A 25,451-nucleotide genomic window follows, 5' to 3' on the forward strand; every position below is an offset into this window, starting at 1 on the left:
TATCTCTGATCTCTGGTCTCTATATCTCTGGTCTCTATATCTCTGGTCTCTATATCTCTGGTCTCTATATCTCTGGTCTCTATATCTCTGAGTTCTGCTCTCTATATCTCTGATCTCTGGTCTCTATATCTCTGGTCTCTATATCTCTGAGCTCTGGTCTCTATATCTCTGGTCTCTATATCTCTGAGCTCTGGTCTCTATATCTCTGAGCTCTGGTCTCTATATCTCTGAGTTCTGGTCTCTATATCTCTGAGTTCTGGTCTCTATATCTCTGGTCTCTATATCTCTGAGCTCTGGTGTCTATATCTCTGAGTTCTGGTCTCAATATTTCTGAGTTCTGGTCTCTATTTCTCTTATCTCTGGTCTCTATATCTCTGAGTTCTGGTCTCTATATCTCTGAGCTCTGGTCTCTATATCTCTGAGTTCTGGTCTCTATTTCTCTTATCTCTGGTCTCTATATCTCTGGTCTCTATATCTCTGAGCTCTGGTCTCTATATCTCTGAGTTCTGGTCTCTATATCTCTGATCTCTGGTCTCTATATCTCTGGTCTCTATATCTCTGAGTTCTGGTCTCTATATATCTGAGTTCTGGTCTCTATTTCTCTTATCTCTGGTCTCTGTATCTCTGAGCTCTGGTCTCTATATCTCTGAGTTCTGGTCTCTGTATCTCTGATCTCTGGTCTCTATATCTCTGAGCTCTGAACTCTATTTCTCTTATCTCTGGTCTCTATATCTCTGAGCTCTATATCTCTGAGCTCTGGTCTCTATATCTCTGGTCTCTGTATCTCTGATCTCTGGTCTCTATATCTCTGAGTTCTGGTCTCTATATCTCTGGTCTCTATATCTCTGGTCTCTATATCTCTGGTATCTATATCTCTGAGTTCTGGTCTCTATATCTCTGAGTTCTGGTCTCTATTTCTCTTATCTCTGGTCTCTGTATCTCTGATCTCTGGTCTCTATATTTCTGAGCTCTGAACTCTATATCTCTGGTCTCTGTATCTCTGAGCTCTGGTCTCTATATCTCTGAGTTCTGGTCTCTATATCGCTGGTCTCTATATCTCTGAGCTCTGAACTCTATTTCTCTTATCTCTGGTCTCTATATCTCTGAGCTCTATATCTCTAGTCTCTTATCCCTTTATCTTGAACTTTGTTCTAGTGTCTCTGATCTTTGTATCTTTGAACTCATCTCTCTGTATTTCTGGTTTGTTCAAAAGTTTTAGGCAGGTGTGTAAAAAAATGTGCGGATCCTTCTGTCTCTTCATGGATCCCAGACAAACTGGATGATGTGAGATCAGGGCTCTGGGGCTGGATCATCACTCCCAGAACTCCTCATTATTGTCATTGGATGTTTGGGGTTGTTGTCCTGCTGCAGAATACATGTGGAGCCAATCAGACGCCTTCCTGATGGTATTACATGGGGGATAAGTATCTGCTGTATTTCTCAGCATTGAGGATACCATTAATCCGGACCAAATACCCATCTCCATTTGCCAAATTGAAGCCCCAAATCTGCAGGACCCTCCACCCTGTGTCACTGCTCCTGCAGACCCTCATTTTTGTGCCGCTCTCCAGCCTTTATGAAAAAACTGTTACATTCATCAGTCCAGAGCACCTGCTGCGATTTTTTTTACACCCCATTTTCTATATTTTTGTGCATAGTTGAGTCACTTGGCCTTGTTTCCTTGTTGGGCTTTTGACCTCAATTTTACGACTTCTGGCCAAATCTCCGAACAGAAGATGGGTATAACTGGGTCCCACTGTTTGCCGCCAGTTCTGAGCTGATGGCACTGCTGGACATCTTCCGATTTAGAAGGGAAGTAACATGATGTGTCTTTCATCTGCTGCACTAAGTTTCCTTGGCTAAACACTGCAGTCCTCAATATTACCCAATTATATTGGTGCTTCTTCAGAGGACCTTGATCAGCACATCTTGAAAGCCTAGTCTGCTTTTAAATTTTTGCCTGGGAGAGACCTAGCTGATGCAGTATAACTACCTGGTGTCTTGTTATTGAGCTCAGTCTTACCATGGTTTATGAGTTGTGACCGTCTTCCACAACCTCACCTTTGTAGCAGAGTTTGGCTGTTCTTCACCCAGTCCTAAGCCTATTAGAGGACTATTTCTGTTTCAGTTAATTGTTTCAACCTACATATGAAAATGATGATCATTATCACTTCATTGGAAAAATTTGTTACTGACTATAATCCTACAAAATCCCTGACTTTTGTGCAAGTGTACCAAGAAGAATTGATGGAGGCAAAGGCGGTTACAGCAAATACTGATAGGATTTAGATTTCTCTTTTGTTCATTCACTTAGAATTGTATTAATTGATAAAGATAAACTATTGAGACTTATTTTTTTTTAAAGCATTCTTACTGCCTATTCACAACTGCCTAATACTTTTGCACAGTACTCCATCTTTGACATCTGGACTACATATCTTTGACCTCTGGTTTTCATCTCTCTGAGTTCTGGACCTTCAGTTGTCTCTATAATATTCCACATCAGAACCAGATGCAATATAACACTTCGACCTATGTTGCTGGGGTTTCCCTTTAAATCCTGGCCGGACGGAGAGTCATAAAGCCTGGGTGAATTAGGTGTTTTCTGTGTCACATGTGAAGCTGTAATCTCATTAGCACCCAGTAATATCGGGCTGAAGCTGTTATTTTATCTGCAGCCTCCTATGATGTAATTATAGTATTGCAGACCGACGCGCGCTCGCCTCCTGCTACTTTTACAGGAAATATCTCAGCACAGTTCTGCTGAACCTGCAGCTTCGTTATCGGTTTCCATTCACCCTTTGCCTTCGCTAAAGCCTTTTTTTTCAAGCTGTTTTCCACCCTCAGCTTCTTAGTATGTTATATCTTTTTTTCCCTAAGACAAATGTATTCAATGAGTTTTAGATTGTCCCTACATTGCGTTCTACAGGACATCACTCCAGAATCACTAATTACAAGAAGGATCCCTGGACACAAAGTGTCTCCTTACTGGGATCCACAATAATCATCAGTGGGGAAAGTGTTCAATTTCCCTGCAGTGCCCCCAGAGGAGAAATGCAGTATTACACATTGTCCATTCATAACAATTTGATGTCCATGTTATGCAGGACTGGTCCTCCAAAACGAGAGATGTTCTTTGTAACCGCTCTCTACTCCAAGAGGTGAGGATCAATACAGGATGACCCTCTATTAGCTCAGGATTCACAAAAGTCCCATGTTTATGGGAAAAGAGGAGGGGGTGCTAAACTGTGTCCCAACATCTCCCAATGGTTGGCGTTTGAGCCTTCCCATTTTATTGTGCCATGAAAATGAGAAAAGAAACATGGAGAGCGTTGTCCTCCAGCAGATCAACATTCAAAAAGCTTTGCTGCGAGTATCCTCCACTTCAGAAGAAGACTTTATACAATGTCTTTTAGGCTTTTTGAGAAATACATTCAGCTTTGGGGTCAAGTTTTTATCAATGACTCAAAGTTGACTTATTAAGAGTCCTACATCCCTACTGAGCAGAGGGATTGGTAAAGAAGTGATGGATTATAGTCCCTTTCCCCAGACATGGAAAGATCAATCATTTCCAGTAAAATCCCATAGTCCTATAGTCAGGGCATAGAGCTGAATCCCCAACTATCTCTACATCCTGTAAAGAAGGATGGCTTTCATTGAAATCATCACCAACATAAAGTGTTTGATGATTTCTGCCACAGTGGTCTGCAGGTAGTGTTCTCTGTTTTGCACAAACCCTGTTCAGTGGCAACTAATAGATCATGGGGATAAGGCATTTGTACACAGATCTCCACAAAGTGGGGAGAGGGGAAAGCATCTACAGTATCAGAGAGGGCAGAAAAATCAGGCTGTAGATAAGGAAGCATCACATACAAAGCAAATAAGTAGAGTATTAGAACTGGGCTGATATTTCAGCAGTGAAGATAACAGCACTCTCGTTAAACACAGACCTGATATCCAGCCTATATTACTGGTAGAGACACATAAACCTCATATTCAGCCTATATTACTGGGAGGGACACACAGAACTCATAACCAGCCTATATTACTGGGATGGACACACAGACCTCACATCCAGCCTATATTACTGGGAGAGACACAAACCTCACATCCAGCCTATATTACTGTGAGAAAGACACACACAGCTTACATCCAGCCTATATTACTGGGATACACACACACAGGTTACATCCAGTCTATATTACTAGAAGAGATACACAGCTTACATCCAGCCTATATTACTAGGAGAAACACACTGAGCTCACATCCAACTTATATTACTGGTAAAGACAAACATTCCTCAAATCCACCCTTTATGTCTGGAAGAGGCACACAGACCTCATATCCAGCCTATATTACTGGGAGAAGCACACAGAGCTCATTTCCAACCTATGTTGCCAAAACAGACAAACATACCTCATATCCAGCCTATATTACTCGAAAAGACACACACACCTTACATCCAGCCTATATTACTGGGATATACACACTCAGCTTACATCCAGTCTATATTACTAGGAGAGACACATAGAGCTCATATCCAGCTTATATTAATGAGAGTGACACACACAGCTTACATACAGCCTATATTACTGGAAAGACACACAGACCTCACATCTAGCCTATATTACCGAGGAAGAGAAATATACCTGATATCCAGCAAGAAACACACAGACCTCACATCCAGTCTATATTACTGGGAGAGACACAAAGAGCTCAAATCCAGTCTATATCACTGGGAAAAATGCTCAGACCTCACATCCTGCCTATATTACTGGGACAGACACACGGACCTTATATCCAGCCTATATTACTGGGTCATACAAACCTCACATCCAGCCTATATTACTGGGAGCAGCACACAGACCTCACATCCAGCCTATATTACTGGGAGGGACACGCAGACCTCACATCCAGCCTACATTACTTGGAGGGACACGCAGACCTCACATCCAGCCTATATTACTAGGAGAGACACACAGACCTCACATCCAGTCTATATTACTGGGAGAGACACAAAGAGCTCAAATCCAGTCTATATTACTGGGAAAAAAAGCTCAGACCTCACATCCTGCCTATATTACTGGGACAGACACATGGACCTTATATCCAGCCTATATTACTGGGTCATACAAACCTCACATCCAGCCTATATTACTGCGAGAGACACACGGACCTCACATCCAGCCTACATTACTGGGAGGGACACACAGACCTCACATCCAGCCTATATTACTGGGATAGACACACAGACCTCATATCCAACCTATATTACTGGGAGTGACAGACGGACCTCACATCCAGTCTATATCACTGGGAGCAGCACAATTCTTTTTGTGTTTTTTCATTGAAGACAAATTAAATGAAGATAATACCAAAGAATTTGTGATTGCAATCATTTTCAGGAAGAAACCGAGTATTATCTGACAGAATTGCAGGGGTGCCAATACTTTTGGCCACCACTGTAAACCTCACATCCAGCCTATATTACTGGGAGAGACACACAGACCTCACATCCAGCCTATATTACGGGGAGGGACACACAGACCTCACATCCAGCCTATATTACTGGGAGGGACACACAGACCTCACATCCAATCTATATTACTTGGAGAGACACAAAGAGCTGAAATCCAGTCTGTATTACTGGGAAAAATGTTCAGACCTCACATCCAGCCTATAAAATTGGGAAAGACACACAGACCTCACATCCAGCCTATATTATTGGGAGAGACACACATACAGTGGTGGCCAAAAGAATTGGCACCCCTGCAATTCTGTCAGATAATACTCAGTTTCTTCCTGAAAATGATTGCAATCACAAATTCTTTGGTCTTATTATCTTCATTTAATTTGCTTGCAAGGAAAAAACACAAAAGAGAATGAAGCAAAAATCAAATCATTCATCATTTCACACAAAACTCCAAAAAAGGGCAGGACAAAAGTATTGGCACCCTCAGCCTAATACTTGGTTGCACAACCTTTAGCCAAAATAACTGCGAACAACCGCTTCCGGTAACCATCAATGAGTTTCTTACAATGCTCTGCTGGAATTGTAGACCATTCTTCTTTGGCAAACTGCTCCAGGTCCCTGATATTTGAAGGGTGCCTTCTCCAAACTGCCATTTTGAGATCTCTCCACAGGTGTTCTATGGGATTCAGGTCTGGACTCATTGCTGGCCACCTTAGAAGTCTCCAGTGCTTTCTCTCAAACCATTTTATAGTGCTTTTGGAAGTGTGTTTTGGGCCATTGTCCTGCTGGAAGACCCATGACCTCTGAGGGAGACCCAGCTTTCTCACACTGGGCCCTACATTATGCTGCAAAATTTGTTGGTAGTCTTCAGACTTCATAATGCCATGCACACGGTCAAGCAGTCCAGTGCCAGAGGCAGCAAAGCAACCCCAAAACATCAGGGAACCTCCGCCATGTTTGACTGTAGGGACCGTGTTCTTTTCTTTGAATGCCTCTTTTTTTTCCTGTACCCTCTATGTTGATGCTTTTTCCCAAAAACCTCTACATTTGTCTCATCTGACCAGAAAACATTCTTCCAAAACGTTTTAGGCTTTCTCAGGTAAGTATTGGCAAACTCCAGCCTGGCTTTTTTATGTCTCGGGGTAAGAAGTGGGGTCTTCCTGGGTATCCTACCATACAGTCCCTTTTCATTCAGACGCCGACGGATAGTACGGGTTGACACTGGTGTACCCTCGGACTGCAGGACAGCTTGAACTTGTTTGGATGTTAGTCGAGGTTCTTTATCCACCATCTGCACAATCTTGCGTTGCAATCTCTCGTCAATTTTTCTTTTCCGTCCACATCTAGGGAGGTTAGCCACAGTGCCATGGGCTTTACACTTCTAGATGACACTGCGCACGGAAGACACAGGAACATTCAGGTCTTTGGAGATGTAGCCTTGAGATTGCTCATGCTTCCTCACAATTTGGTTTCTCAAGTCCTCAGACTGTTCTTTGGTCTTCTTTCTTTTCTCCATGCTCAATGTGGTACACACAAGGACACAGGACAGAGGTTGAGTCAACTTTAATCCATGTTAACTGGCTGCAAGTGTGATTTAGTTATTGCCAACACCTGTTAGGTGCCACAGGTAAGTTACAGGTGCTGTTAATTACACCAATTAGAGAAGCATCACATGATTTTTCAAACAGTGTCAATACTTTTGTCCACCCACTTTTTTAGGTTTGGTGTGGAATTATATCCAATTTGGCTTTAGGACAATTCTTTTTGTGTTTTTTCATTGAAGACAAATTAAATGAAGATAATACCAAAGAATTTGTGATTGCAATCATTTTCAGGAAGAAACTGAGTATTATCTGACAGAATTGCAGGGGTGCCAATACTTTTGGCCACCACTGTAAACCTCACATGCAGCCTATATTACTGGGAGAGACACACAGACCTCACATCCAGCCTATATTACTGGGAGAGACACACACAGACCTCACATCCAGCCTATATTACTGGGAGAGACACACAGACCTCACATCCAGCCTATATTACTGGGAGAGACACACAGACCTCACATCCAGCCTATATTACTGGGAGAGACACACAGACCTCACATCCAGCCTATATTACTGGGAGGGACACACAGACCTCACATCCAGCCTATATTACTGGGAGAGACACACAGACCTCACATCCAGCCTATATTACTGGGAGAGACACACAGACCTCACATCCAGCCTATATTACTGGGAGAGATACAAAGAGCTCAAATCCAGTCTGTATTACTGGGAAAATGCTTAGACCTCACACCCTGCCTATATTATTTGGGAAAGACAGACAGACCTCACATGCAGCCTATATTACTGGGTCATACAAACCTTACATCCAACCTGTATTACTGGGAGACACACACAGACCTCACATCCAGCCTATATTACTTCGAAAGAAACTCCCACAAGAGATAAATCTGAAACTCGTGGTCTGTAAACTGAATATTTGGGAATTAGACGAGCAAATGAAGGAGTAAAGATTGCAGACTGAAACTCAGTGCAATTTTATTACCTAAAGGTAACTATTAACATTTTTCCATGTGAAAGCCTTTAAATGAGTTGTCCAGCCCTTTATATTGATGCCCTATCCTAAGGATAAAACATCAATATAAGATCAGTGGGGATCAGTTTAGAGCCTCTGAATGGAAACAAGATTGTTCTCAATCACAGAAAGCAAAGATCGAGATTTGTATTTTAATTTGCGACTTTTTATTCATTTACGAATATTAACAAAAAAATGAAAAAAAAACAAAACAGTTCAAATCAGGTGATAAATTCCTCCCATATATTAGAAAGTTAGTCGCTGAGGAGGAATCCTTCCTAAATGGTCAGGAAAGGGAGATTAGATCCTTGTAGGGCCACTGGCAAAAAAAGTGTCCCCGTCCTGCCCCATCTCTGCCCACTTTGTCAGATCTGTGTGAAAATGGCATGAAAAAAGCCAAAGGTTGCGACATTTTTGCACAGCCTCACATCGCGCAGTTATTTTGAAAAAAATGAACGTTTTTCACGCCAGAATTATGGAATAAAAGCTTTGACGAATGGGGGCCTAAGAGTAGAAAGATACCTGCCTATGCCAGCATATAGTTGGCTGTTATCTCCTTATACTTGGCTCCCTCTGCTCCTTGTCCAGTCCAAGTATGGATAATAATCAAAATAAAGAATTTTCATCTCCATAAAAACCTCCCGAAACATCAAAAGTTCGACCTTGGCCAAATTTAAAAGCACAGAATTGCTGACACCCCTGCACTTTTCCCAATCAGACCCATGTGAAGATAATCATGGTTCCTTGTTCTGAGCTTGTCAATTATATGTAGAAATGTTTTACTTGGAGACAAACTAGAACAATTGCTCATATTTTTCCAAAACTAACACTGGCTCTCCCCTCTAATGGGGTTGAGTTTTGGACCACCTTTTACTCTCCATTATTGTAATATGAGAAATATCACTGATTGGACTGGAGATAGATAGATGCATAGATAATTAGATAGATTGATAATTTAATAGATAAATAGATACATAGATAATTAGATAGATAATTAGATAATTAGAAAGAAAGACAGAAAGATAGATATGAGATAGATAAATGATGTCAGCGTGCACGTGACCGGGGGCACATGGCAGTGATGACATACACTTCCGTCGCTTGCAAGTCATCTGGTGGCTTTCAGAAGAGGACACCGTGTGGTGGGGGAGCGGAGGGAAGGCGAGTATTTTTTTTTGGGTACATCAGTGAGTACGCGATGGCCATACTACTGCATGGATGACTATGGGCTGTGCATTATACTACATGGATGACTATGGGCTGTGCATTATACTACATGGATGACTATGGGCTGTGCATTATACTACATGGATGACTATGGGCTGTGCATTATACTACATGGATGACTATGGGCTGTGCATTATACTACATGGATGACTATGGGCTGTGCATTATACTACATGGATGACTATGGGCTGTGCATTATACTATATGGAGGACTATGGGCTGTGCATTATACTATATGGAGGACTATGGGCTGTGCATTATACTACATGGATGACTATGGGCTGTGCATTATACTACATGGATGACTATGGGCTGTGCATTATACTATATGGAGGACTATGGGCTGTGCATTATACTACATGGATGACTATGAGCTGTGCATTATACTATATGGAGGACTATGGGCTGTGCATTATACTATATGGAGGACTATGGGCTGTGCATTATACTATATGGATGACTATGGGCTGTGCATTATACTACATGGATGACTATGGCCTGTGCATTATACTACATGGATGACTGTGGGCTGTGCATTATACTACATGGAGGACTATGGGCTGTCTGTGCATTATACTACATGGATGACTATGGGCTGTGCATTATACTACATGGATGACTATGGGCTGTGCATTATACTACATGGATGACTATGGGCTGTGCATTATACTACATGGAGGACTATGGGCTGTGCATTATACTACATGGATGACTATGGGCTGTGCATTATACTACATGGATGACTATGGGCTGTGCATTATACTATATGGATGACTATGGGCTGTGCATTATACTACATGGATGACTATGGGCTGTGCATTATACTATATGGAGGACTATGGGCTGTGCATTATACTATATGGAGGACTATGGGCTGTGCATTATACTATATGGAGGACTATGGGCTGTGCATTATACTACATGGATGACTATGGGCTGTGCATTATACTACATGGATGACTATGGGCTGTGCATTATACTACATGGATGACTATGGGCTGTGCATTATACTACATGGATGACTATGGGCTGTGCATTATACTACATGGATGACTATGGGCTGTGCATTATACTACATGGATGACTATGGGCTGTGCATTATACTATATGGAGGACTATGGGCTGTGCATTATACTATATGGAGGACTATGGGCTGTGCATTATACTACATGGATGACTATGGGCTGTGCATTATACTACATGGATGACTATGGGCTGTGCATTATACTATATGGAGGACTATGGGCTGTGCATTATACTACATGGATGACTATGAGCTGTGCATTATACTATATGGAGGACTATGGGCTGTGCATTATACTATATGGAGGACTATGGGCTGTGCATTATACTATATGGATGACTATGGGCTGTGCATTATACTACATGGATGACTATGGCCTGTGCATTATACTACATGGATGACTGTGGGCTGTGCATTATACTACATGGAGGACTATGGGCTGTGCATTATACTACATGGATGACTATGGGCTGTGCATTATACTACATGGATGACTATGGGCTGTGCATTATACTACATGGATGACTATGGGCTGTGCATTATACTACATGGAGGACTATGGGCTGTGCATTATACTACATGGATGACTATGGGCTGTGCATTATACTACATGGATGACTATGGGCTGTGCATTATACTATATGGATGACTATGGGCTGTGCATTATACTACATGGATGACTATGGGCTGTGCATTATACTATATGGAGGACTATGGGCTGTGCATTATACTATATGGAGGACTATGGGCTGTGCATTATACTATATGGAGGACTATGGGCTGTGCATTATACTACATGGATGACTATGGGCTGTGCATTATACTACATGGATGACTATGGGCTGTGCATTATACTACATGGATGACTATGGGCTGTGCATTATACTACATGGATGACTATGGGCTGTGCATTATACTACATGGATGACTATGGGCTGTGCATTATACTATATGGAGGACTATGGGCTGTGCATTATACTATATGGAGGACTATGGACTGTGCATTATAATGTATGGATAACTATGGGTTGTGCATTATACTATATGGAGGACTATGGGCTGTGCATTATACTACATGGATGACTATGGGCTGTGCATTATACTATATGGAGGACTATGGGCTGTGCATTATACTATATGGAGGACTATGGGCTGTGCATTATACTACATGGATGACTATGGGCTGTGCATTATACTATATGGAGGACTATGGGCTGTGCATTATACTATATGGAGGACTTTGGGCTGTGCATTATACTACATGGATGACTATGGGCTGTGCATTATACTGTATGGAGGACTATGGGCTGTGCATTATACTACATGGAGGACTATGGGCTGTGCATTATAATGTATGGATAACTATGGGTTGTGCATTATGCTACATGGGTGACTATGGGCTGTGCATTATACTGTATGGATGACTATGGGCTGTGCATTATACTACATGGATGACTATGGGCTGTGCATTATACTACATGGATGACTATGGGCTGTGCATTATACTACATGGATGACTATGGGCTGTGCATTATACTACATGGATGACTATGGGCTGTGCATTATACTACATGGATGACTATGGGCTGTGCATTATACTACATGGATGACTATGGGCTGTGCATTATACTACATGGATGACTATGGGCTGTGCATTATACTACATGGATGACTATGGGCTGTGCATTATACTACATGGAGGACTATGGGCTGTGCATTATACTACATGGATGACTATGGGCTGTGCATTATACTACATGGATGACTATGGGCTGTGCATTATACTATATGGATGACTATGGGCTGTGCATTATACTACATGGATGACTATGGGCTGTGCATTATACTATATGGAGGACTATGGGCTGTGCATTATACTATATGGAGGACTATGGGCTGTGCATTATACTATATGGAGGACTATGGGCTGTGCATTATACTACATGGATGACTATGGGCTGTGCATTATACTACATGGATGACTATGGGCTGTGCATTATACTACATGGATGACTATGGGCTGTGCATTATACTACATGGATGACTATGGGCTGTGCATTATACTACATGGATGACTATGGGCTGTGCATTATACTATATGGAGGACTATGGGCTGTGCATTATACTATATGGAGGACTATGGACTGTGCATTATAATGTATGGATAACTATGGGTTGTGCATTATACTATATGGAGGACTATGGGCTGTGCATTATACTACATGGATGACTATGGGCTGTGCATTATACTATATGAAGGACTATGGGCTGTGCATTATACTATATGGAGGACTATGGGCTGTGCATTATACTACATGGATGACTATGGGCTGTGCATTATACTATATGGGGGACTATGGGCTGTGCATTATACTATATGGAGGACTATGGGCTGTGCATTATACTACATGGATGACTATGGGCTGTGCATTATACTGTATGGAGGACTATGGGCTGTGCATTATACTACATGGAGGACTATGGGCTGTGCATTATAATGTATGGATAACTATGGGTTGTGCATTATGCTACATGGGTGACTATGGGCTGTGCATTATACTGTATGGATGACTATGGGCTGTGCATTATACTACATGGATGACTATGGGCTGTGCATTATACTACATGGATGACTATGGGCTGTGCATTATACTACATGGATGACTATGGGCTGTGCATTATACTACATGGATGACTATGGGCTGTGCATTATACTACATGGATGACTATGGGCTGTGCATTATACTACATGGATGACTATGGGCTGTGCATTATACTATATGGAGGACTATGGGCTGTGCATTATACTATATGGAGGACTATGGGCTGTGCATTATACTATATGGATGACTATGGGCTGTGCATTATACTACATGGATGACTATGGGCTGTGCATTATACTACATGGATGACTATGGGCTGTGCATTATACTACATGGATGACTATGGGCTGTGCATTATACTGCATGGATGACTATGGACTGTGCATTACACTATATGGATGACTATGGACTGGGCATTATATATGAAGGAGCATTATACTATATTGAGGAATATGGGCTGTGCATTATACTACATGGATGACTATGGGATGTGCATTATACTACATGGATGACTATGGGCTGTGCATTATACTACATGGATGACTATGGGCTGTGCATTATACTGCATGGATGACTATGGACTGTGCATTACACTATATGGATGACTATGGACTGGGAATTATATATGAAGGTGCATTATACTATATTGAGGAATGTGGGCTGTGCATTATACTACATGGATGACTATGGACTGGGCATTATATATGAAGGTGCATTATACTATATTGAGGAATATGGGCTGTGCATTATACTACATGGATAACTATGGGCTGTGAATTATGCTACATGGATGACTATGGGCTGTGCATTATACTACATGGATGACTATGGGCTGTGCATTATACTGTATGGAGGACTATGGGCTGTGCATTATACTACATGGAGGACTATGGGCTGTGCATTATACTACATGGATGAATATGGGCTGTGCATTATAATGTATGGATAACTATGGGCTGTGCATTATGCTACATGGGTGACTATGGGCTGTGCATTATACTGTATGGATGACTATGGGCTGTGCATTATACTGTATGGATGACTATGGGCTGTGCATTATACTGTATGGAGGACTATGGGCTGTGCATTATACTGTATGGAGGACTATGGACTGTGCATTATACTATATGGATAACTATGGGTTGTGCATTATTCTACATGGGTGACTATGGGCTGTGCATTATACTGTATGGATGACTATGGGCTGTGCATTATACTATATGGAGGACTATAGGCTGTGCATTATACTACATGGATGACTATGGGCTGTGCATTATACTACATGGATGACTACGGGCTGTGCATTATACTGTATGGAGGACTATGGGCTGTGCATTAAACTATATGGAGGACTATGGACTGTGCATTATAATGTATGGATAACTATGGGTTGTTCATTATTCTACATGGGTGACTGTGGGCTGTACATTATACTACATGGATGACTGTGGGCTGTGCATTATACTATATGGAGGACTATGGACTGTGCATTATACTACGTGTACGGACTATGGGCTGTGCATTATACTACATGGATGACTATGGGCTGTGCATTATACTCTATGGATGACTATGGGCTGTGCATTATACTCTATGGATGACTATGGGCTGTGCATTATACTCTATGGATGACTATGGGCTGTGCATTATACTACATGGATGACTATGGGCTGTGCATTATACTATATGGAGGACTATGGACTGTGCATTATACTACATGGAGGACTATGGGCTGTGCATTATACTACATGGGTGACTGTGGGCTGTACATTATACTACATGGAGGACTGTGGGCTGTGTATTACACTATATGGATGACTATGGGCTGTGCATTATACTACATGGAGGACTATGGGCTGTGCATTATACTACATGGGTGACTGTGGGCTGTACATTATACTACATGGAGGACTGTGGGCTGTGTATTACACTATATGGATGACTATGGGCTGTGCATTATACTACATGGAGGACTGTGGGCTGTGCATTATACTACATGGATGACTATGGGCTGTGCATTATACTACATGGATGACTATGGCCTGTGCATTATACTACATGGAGGGCTATGGGCTGTGCATTATACTACATGGATGACTATGGGCTGTGCATTATACTACATGGATGACTATGGGCTGTGCATTATACTACATGGAGGACTATGAGCTGTGCATTATACTACATGGATGAATGTGGGCTGTGCATTATACTATATGGAGGACTATGGGCTGTGCATTATACTACATGGATGACTATGGGCTGTGCATTATACTACATGGAGGACTATGGGCTGTGCATTATACTGTATGGAGGACTATGGACTGTGCATTATACTACATGGAGGACTATGGGCTGTGCATTATACTATATGGAGGACTATGGGCTGTGCATTATACTACATGGAGGACTATGGACTGTGCATTATACTACATGGAGGACTATGGGCTGTGCATTATACTGTATGGAGGACTATGGACTGTGCATTATACTACATGGATGACTATGGGCTGTGCATTATACTACATGGATGACTATGGGCTGTGCATTATACTACATGGAGGACTATGGGCTGTGCATTATACTACATGGAGGACTATGGGCTGTGCATTATACTACATGGAGGACTATGGACTGTGCATTATACTACATGGATGACTATGGGCTGTGCATTATACTACATGGATGAATGTGGGCTGTGCATTATACTACATGGATGACTATGGGCTGTGCATTATACTACATGGAGGACTATGGGCTGTGCATTATACTGTATGGAGGACTATGGACTGTGCATTATACTACATGGATGACTATGGGATGTGCATTATACTACATGGATGAATGTGGGCTGTGCATTATACTACATGGATGACTATGGGCTGTGCATTATACTACATGGATGACTATGGGCTGTGCATTATACTACATGGATGACTATGGGATGTGCATTATACTACATGGATGACTATGGGCTGTGCATTATACTACATGGATGACTATGGGCTGTGCATTATACTACATGGATGACTATGGGCTGTGCATTATACTACATGGATGACTATGGGCTGTGCATTATACTACATGGATGACTATGGGCTGTGCATTATACTACATGGAGGACTATGGGCTGTGCATTATACTACATGGAGGACTATGGGCTGTGCATTATACTACATGGAGGACTATGGGCTGTGCATTATACTACATGGAGGACTATGGGCTGTGCATTATACTACATGGATGAATGTGGGCTGTGCATTATACTACATGGATGACTGTGGGCTGTGCATTATACTACATGGATGACTATGGGCTGTGCATTATACTACATGGATGAATGTGGGCTGTGCATTATACTACATTGAGGACTATGGGCTGTGCATTATACTACATGGAGGACTATGGGCTGTGCATTATACTATATGGAGGATTATGGGCTGTGCATTATACTACATGGATGAATGTGGGCTGTGCATTATACTACATGGAGGACTATGGGCTGTGCATTATACTACATGGAGGACTATGGGCTGTGCATTATACTATATGGAGGACTATGGGCTGTGCATTATACTACATGGAGGACTATGGGCTGTGCATTATACTACATGGATGAATGTGGGCTGTGCATTATACTACATGGAGGACTATGGGCTGTGCATTATACTGCATGGATGACTATGGGCTGTGCATTATACTACATGGATGACTGTGGGCTGTGCATTATACTACATGGATGACTATGGGCTGTGCATTATACTACATGGATGACTATGGGCTGTGCATTATACTATATGGAGGACTATGGGCTGTGCATTATACTATATGGAGGACTATGGGCTGTGCATTATACTACATGGATGACTATGGGCTGTGCATTATACTACATGGATGACTATGGGCTGTGCATTATACTATATGGAGGACTATGGGCTGTGCATTATACTACATGGATGACTATGAGCTGTGCATTATACTATATGGAGGACTATGGGCTGTGCATTATACTATATGGAGGACTATGGGCTGTGCATTATACTATATGGATGACTATGGGCTGTGCATTATACTACATGGATGACTATGGCCTGTGCATTATACTACATGGATGACTGTGGGCTGTGCATTATACTACATGGAGGACTATGGGCTGTGCATTATACTACATGGATGACTATGGGCTGTGCATTATACTACATGGATGACTATGGGCTGTGCATTATACTACATGGATGACTATGGGCTGTGCATTATACTACATGGAGGACTATGGGCTGTGCATTATACTACATGGATGACTATGGGCTGTGCATTATACTACATGGATGACTATGGGCTGTGCATTATACTATATGGATGACTATGGGCTGTGCATTATACTACATGGATGACTATGGGCTGTGCATTATACTATATGGAGGACTATGGGCTGTGCATTATACTATATGGAGGACTATGGGCTGTGCATTATACTATATGGAGGACTATGGGCTGTGCATTATACTACATGGATGACTATGGGCTGTGCATTATACTACATGGATGACTATGGGCTGTGCATTATACTACATGGATGACTATGGGCTGTGCATTATACTACATGGATGACTATGGGCTGTGCATTATACTACATGGATGACTATGGGCTGTGCATTATACTATATGGAGGACTATGGGCTGTGCATTATACTATATGGAGGACTATGGACTGTGCATTATAATGTATGGATAACTATGGGTTGTGCATTATACTATATGGAGGACTATGGGCTGTGCATTATACTACATGGATGACTATGGGCTGTGCATTATACTATATGGAGGACTATGGGCTGTGCATTATACTATATGGAGGACTATGGGCTGTGCATTATACTACATGGATGACTATGGGCTGTGCATTATACTATATGGAGGACTATGGGCTGTGCATTATACTATATGGAGGACTATGGGCTGTGCATTATACTACATGGATGACTATGGGCTGTGCATTATACTGTATGGAGGACTATGGGCTGTGCATTATACTACATGGAGGACTATGGGCTGTGCATTATAATGTATGGATAACTATGGGTTGTGCATTATGCTACATGGGTGACTATGGGCTGTGCATTATACTGTATGGATGACTATGGGCTGTGCATTATACTACATGGATGACTATGGGCTGTGCATTATACTACATGGATGACTATGGGCTGTGCATTATACTACATGGATGACTATGGGCTGTGCATTATACTACATGGATGACTATGGGCTGTGCATTATACTACATGGATGACTATGGGCTGTGCATTATACTACATGGATGACTATGGGCTGTGCATTATACTACATGGATGACTATGGGCTGTGCATTATACTACATGGATGACTATGGGCTGTGCATTATACTACATGGAGGACTATGGGCTGTGCATTATACTACATGGATGACTATGGGCTGTGCATTATACTACATGGATGACTATGGGCTGTGCATTATACTATATGGATGACTATGGGCTGTGCATTATACTACATGGATGACTATGGGCTGTGCATTATACTATATGGAGGACTATGGGCTGTGCATTATACTATATGGAGGACTATGGGCTGTGCATTATACTATATGGAGGACTATGGGCTGTGCATTATACTACATGGATGACTATGGGCTGTGCATTATACTACATGGATGACTATGGGCTGTGCATTATACTACATGGATGACTATGGGCTGTGCATTATACTACATGGATGACTATGGGCTGTGCATTATACTACATGGATGACTATGGGCTGTGCATTATACTATATGGAGGACTATGGGCTGTGCATTATACTATATGGAGGACTATGGACTGTGCATTATAATGTATGGATAACTATGGGTTGTGCATTATACTATATGGAGGACTATGGGCTGTGCATTATACTACATGGATGACTATGGGCTGTGCATTATACTATATGAAGGACTATGGGCTGTGCATTATACTATATGGAGGACTATGGGCTGTGCATTATACTACATGGATGACTATGGGCTGTGCATTATACTATATGGGGGACTATGGGCTGTGCATTATACTATATGGAGGACTATGGGCTGTGCATTATACTACATGGATGACTATGGGCTGTGCATTATACTGTATGGAGGACTATGGGCTGTGCATTATACTACATGGAGGACTATGGGCTGTGCATTATAATGTATGGATAACTATGGGTTGTGCATTATGCTACATGGGTGACTATGGGCTGTGCATTATACTGTATGGATGACTATGGGCTGTGCATTATACTACATGGATGACTATGGGCTGTGCATTATACTACATGGATGACTATGGGCTGTGCATTATACTACATGGATGACTATGGGCTGTGCATTATACTACATGGATGACTATGGGCTGTGCATTATACTACATGGATGACTATGGGCTGTGCATTATACTACATGGATGACTATGGGCTGTGCATTATACTATATGGAGGACTATGGGCTGTGCATTATACTATATGGAGGACTATGGGCTGTGCATTATACTATATGGATGACTATGGGCTGTGCATTATACTACATGGATGACTATGGGCTGTGCATTATACTACATGGATGACTATGGGCTGTGCATTATACTACATGGATGACTATGGGCTGTGCATTATACTGCATGGATGACTATGGACTGTGCATTACACTATATGGATGACTATGGACTGGGCATTATATATGAAGGAGCATTATACTATATTGAGGAATATGGGCTGTGCATTATACTACATGGATGACTATGGGATGTGCATTATACTACATGGATGACTATGGGCTGTGCATTATACTACATGGATGACTATGGGCTGTGCATTATACTGCATGGATGACTATGGACTGTGCATTACACTATATGGATGACTATGGACTGGGAATTATATATGAAGGTGCATTATACTATATTGAGGAATGTGGGCTGTGCATTATACTACATGGATGACTATGGACTGGGCATTATATATGAAGGTGCATTATACTATATTGAGGAATATGGGCTGTGCATTATACTACATGGATAACTATGGGCTGTGAATTATGCTACATGGATGACTATGGGCTGTGCATTATACTACATGGATGACTATGGGCTGTGCATTATACTGTATGGAGGACTATGGGCTGTGCATTATACTACATGGAGGACTATGGGCTGTGCATTATACTACATGGATGAATATGGGCTGTGCATTATAATGTATGGATAACTATGGGCTGTGCATTATGCTACATGGGTGACTATGGGCTGTGCATTATACTGTATGGATGACTATGGGCTGTGCATTATACTGTATGGATGACTATGGGCTGTGCATTATACTGTATGGAGGACTATGGGCTGTGCATTATACTGTATGGAGGACTATGGACTGTGCATTATACTATATGGATAACTATGGGTTGTGCATTATTCTACATGGGTGACTATGGGCTGTGCATTATACTGTATGGATGACTATGGGCTGTGCATTATACTATATGGAGGACTATAGGCTGTGCATTATACTACATGGATGACTATGGGCTGTGCATTATACTACATGGATGACTACGGGCTGTGCATTATACTGTATGGAGGACTATGGGCTGTGCATTAAACTATATGGAGGACTATGGACTGTGCATTATAATGTATGGATAACTATGGGTTGTTCATTATTCTACATGGGTGACTGTGGGCTGTACATTATACTACATGGATGACTGTGGGCTGTGCATTATACTATATGGAGGACTATGGACTGTGCATTATACTACGTGTACGGACTATGGGCTGTGCATTATACTACATGGATGACTATGGGCTGTGCATTATACTCTATGGATGACTATGGGCTGTGCATTATACTCTATGGATGACTATGGGCTGTGCATTATACTCTATGGATGACTATGGGCTGTGCATTATACTACATGGATGACTATGGGCTGTGCATTATACTATATGGAGGACTATGGACTGTGCATTATACTACATGGAGGACTATGGGCTGTGCATTATACTACATGGGTGACTGTGGGCTGTACATTATACTACATGGAGGACTGTGGGCTGTGTATTACACTATATGGATGACTATGGGCTGTGCATTATACTACATGGAGGACTATGGGCTGTGCATTATACTACATGGGTGACTGTGGGCTGTACATTATACTACATGGAGGACTGTGGGCTGTGTATTACACTATATGGATGACTATGGGCTGTGCATTATACTACATGGAGGACTGTGGGCTGTGCATTATACTACATGGATGACTATGGGCTGTGCATTATACTACATGGATGACTATGGCCTGTGCATTATACTACATGGAGGGCTATGGGCTGTGCATTATACTACATGGATGACTATGGGCTGTGCATTATACTACATGGATGACTATGGGCTGTGCATTATACTACATGGAGGACTATGAGCTGTGCATTATACTACATGGATGAATGTGGGCTGTGCATTATACTATATGGAGGACTATGGGCTGTGCATTATACTACATGGATGACTATGGGCTGTGCATTATACTACATGGAGGACTATGGGCTGTGCATTATACTGTATGGAGGACTATGGACTGTGCATTATACTACATGGAGGACTATGGGCTGTGCATTATACTATATGGAGGACTATGGGCTGTGCATTATACTACATGGAGGACTATGGACTGTGCATTATACTACATGGAGGACTATGGGCTGTGCATTATACTGTATGGAGGACTATGGACTGTGCATTATACTACATGGATGACTATGGGCTGTGCATTATACTACATGGATGACTATGGGCTGTGCATTATACTACATGGAGGACTATGGGCTGTGCATTATACTACATGGAGGACTATGGGCTGTGCATTATACTACATGGAGGACTATGGACTGTGCATTATACTACATGGATGACTATGGGCTGTGCATTATACTACATGGATGAATGTGGGCTGTGCATTATACTACATGGATGACTATGGGCTGTGCATTATACTACATGGAGGACTATGGGCTGTGCATTATACTGTATGGAGGACTATGGACTGTGCATTATACTACATGGATGACTATGGGATGTGCATTATACTACATGGATGAATGTGGGCTGTGCATTATACTACATGGATGACTATGGGCTGTGCATTATACTACATGGATGACTATGGGCTGTGCATTATACTACATGGATGACTATGGGATGTGCATTATACTACATGGATGACTATGGGCTGTGCATTATACTACATGGATGACTATGGGCTGTGCATTATACTACATGGATGACTATGGGCTGTGCATTATACTACATGGATGACTATGGGCTGTGCATTATACTACATGGATGACTATGGGCTGTGCATTATACTACATGGAGGACTATGGGCTGTGCATTATACTACATGGAGGACTATGGGCTGTGCATTATACTACATGGAGGACTATGGGCTGTGCATTATACTACATGGAGGACTATGGGCTGTGCATTATACTACATGGATGAATGTGGGCTGTGCATTATACTACATGGATGACTGTGGGCTGTGCATTATACTACATGGATGACTATGGGCTGTGCATTATACTACATGGATGAATGTGGGCTGTGCATTATACTACATTGAGGACTATGGGCTGTGCATTATACTACATGGAGGACTATGGGCTGTGCATTATACTATATGGAGGACTATGGGCTGTGCATTATACTACATGGATGAATGTGGGCTGTGCATTATACTACATGGAGGACTATGGGCTGTGCATTATACTACATGGAGGACTATGGGCTGTGCATTATACTATATGGAGGACTATGGGCTGTGCATTATACTACATGGAGGACTATGGGCTGTGCATTATACTACATGGATGAATGTGGGCTGTGCATTATACTACATGGAGGACTATGGGCTGTGCATTATACTGCATGGATGACTATGGGCTGTGCATTATACTACATGGATGACTGTGGGCTGTGCATTATACTACATGGATGACTATGGGCTGTGCATTATACTACATGGATGACTATGGGCTGTGCATTATACTGCATGGATGACTATGGACTGTGCATTATACTACATGGATGACTATGAGCTGTGCATTATACTGTATGGAGGACTATGGACTGTGCATTATACTGTATGGAGGACTATGGGCTGTGCATTATACTACATGGAGGACTATGGACTGTGCATTATACTGTATGGAGGACTATGGACTGTGCATTATACTGTATGGAGGACTATAGGCTGTGCATTACACTATATGTATAGTATTGTAGAATTTACAATAGATATCACTCATGTAATGTAAGAAGTAGGTGAAATATAGATATAGATAGATAATAGATCGATAATAGATACATAGATTATAAATAGATAGATGATAGTTTGATAGATAGATAATAGATAGATAATGATTTATTATCAGGGGCATTTTCAAGACTTTGTTTAGTAACTGTTAAGCTCCATTTACACTGAAAGATTATTGTGATCGTGTTCCCGAGATCGCCGAGTTTCTGATAATCGTGCAGTGTAACCAGGCTGCCGATCACCCGACAAATAAATGAAATGTTTGTCGGGTGAAATGATGTTTTATGCTGCATGGAAGTCAAAAATGGACAAGTGAACAGAGTTCAAAGTCATCGGATTTTGCTCCAAATTTACAAACTGTTGCACAATGTTTTTATAAATTTGATGCATTGAAAGACAGAGACAGGGAGAGATGCGCTGCTGTCCTCGGCCACATGACGTCACAGTCATTGTTCCTTCCCAGTCCACCTTTACCCCATCTGTGTTGGGATCTAATATTTCTGGTGATATTACATTTACAGGCGACCAACTAAATTGGTGAAATCTACCAATATATGGCCAATGTGTACAGGGACTGTTCACATCAGGGTCAGATGCAGCAGCTGGAGAGAAGCGCTTACAGCTGGAGGACAGAAGCTACAAGATGTCCTGCCCTGCTGGACCCCGGCACTGACTGTATACAGTATATACCGTGTGTGACCAGAGCAGTGTCCACCTCTGGCTGCTGTAACATGATATCTATCTGATCCTTATCTTCTCTGCACTGTACACTGCTACAATGTATCCTGCTGGGGATTGTTATCTCAGCTGACACTGACACATTGTTACTGCTACATGAAAACAACTGCCAGAGCCACCAGCCAGGACAATGCTGCAGAAGAACTACAAGTCTCAGCAGGATACACTGAGTGATGCAATGGAAAATATTACAGAATTTTTTGGCTATTTATTTATTTATCTATCTAATATTATCCGAACAGCTGTCAACATGCACAGAAAATGCAGCCTTAAACATCATGCAGCAGAGCTGAGTTTGTTTGCACTAATCTACCACTTATCCTCCTGGATAGAACATACAGGACACGTTCGGCTCTACTACATCTGTATCTGTAGCTACTACCAGAAACATTACAAAAAGGAAAAGTGAATAATCATCATGACATCTAGTGATGGTAAAATAATAATCAACCCTAAGCACTAGGAGGAGCTGTGATAATATATTACATTACAAGCCCTAAGGCAAATTAACCCTATGAAGACAGCAGAGTCTATGGCACAGATGCAGCAGAGCTGACCTGGTCGAGTTGCTGTATCTTGTTTGCGTCATGAGAACTTACTAGAAGTTTACTTTTAGTGCAACAAAACAAAACTGTCAGAACAGGGTGACAAACTCAGCTCTGCTACATTTGTCACTTTTTTTCTCTCTAATTTCTTCTGTTACCTTATATTAAGTGGAAGATGATTGGATTCCTTGGCTTTCTAAGAAAAAAGGCTTTTGCCAGTTCCTTGAAGTCATTCATCACTGTGCCTTGCTGTTCCTATGTGGAAAGCGTCTCTGGAAACTTTGCAAAACTGAACAGGAACTAAAGACATTTTCAGGGAAATATCCTGCGATCCTTATATGGGACTCTGCTGTGAACTGCGGGGCGGGACTCAGGTCTTAGTGCTAGTAATGTTAATGGGTTTTATCAGGAAAGTATCAGCAACAGCGAGAGCGACTATCTCATCCTTTATATCAGTTTTACTTATTATTTCTTTCTGTCAATGGGCTGCCCAAAGAAGAGAGTGCAGGAATCCTGTACTGATCCTGAGTTACTTCCTGCATTAAACTCCAGAGCTGCACTCACTATTCTGCTGGTGCAGTCACTGTGTACATACATTACATTACTGATCCTGAGTTACTTCCTGCATTATACTCCAGAGCTGCACTCACTATTCTGCTGGTGCAGTCACTGTGTACATACATTACATTACTGATCCTGAGTTACTTCCTGCATTATACTCCAGAGCTGCACTCACTATTCTGCTTGTGCAGTCACTGTGCACATACATTACATTACTGATCCTGAGATACATCCTGTATTATACTCCAGAGCTGCACTCACTATTCTGCTGGTGCAGTCACTGTGCACATACATTACATTACTGATCCTGAGTTACATCCTGTATTAT

General features: G+C 41.8%; 1 protein-coding gene across 1 annotated transcript in view; it reads right to left on the bottom strand.

Annotated features, from left to right (window-relative positions):
- The window catches only part of LRRC32 (leucine rich repeat containing 32), an 82,855-nt gene extending 57,955 nt beyond the window's left edge, over positions 1-24,900 (bottom strand). Inside the window, exon 1 of the mRNA XM_073669605.1 lies at positions 24,721-24,900. The gene's annotated coding sequence lies outside the window, so the exon portion shown is untranslated. The remainder of the gene's footprint in view (positions 1-24,720) is intronic.
- Between the last annotated feature and the right edge of the window lie 551 nt (positions 24,901-25,451).

This window comes from Phyllobates terribilis, unplaced genomic scaffold (assembly GCF_046119375.1).
Source record: "Phyllobates terribilis strain yellow unplaced genomic scaffold, ASM4611937v1 Scaffold_2__4_contigs__length_985480577, whole genome shotgun sequence".
Classification (NCBI taxonomy): domain Eukaryota; kingdom Metazoa; phylum Chordata; class Amphibia; order Anura; family Dendrobatidae; genus Phyllobates; species Phyllobates terribilis.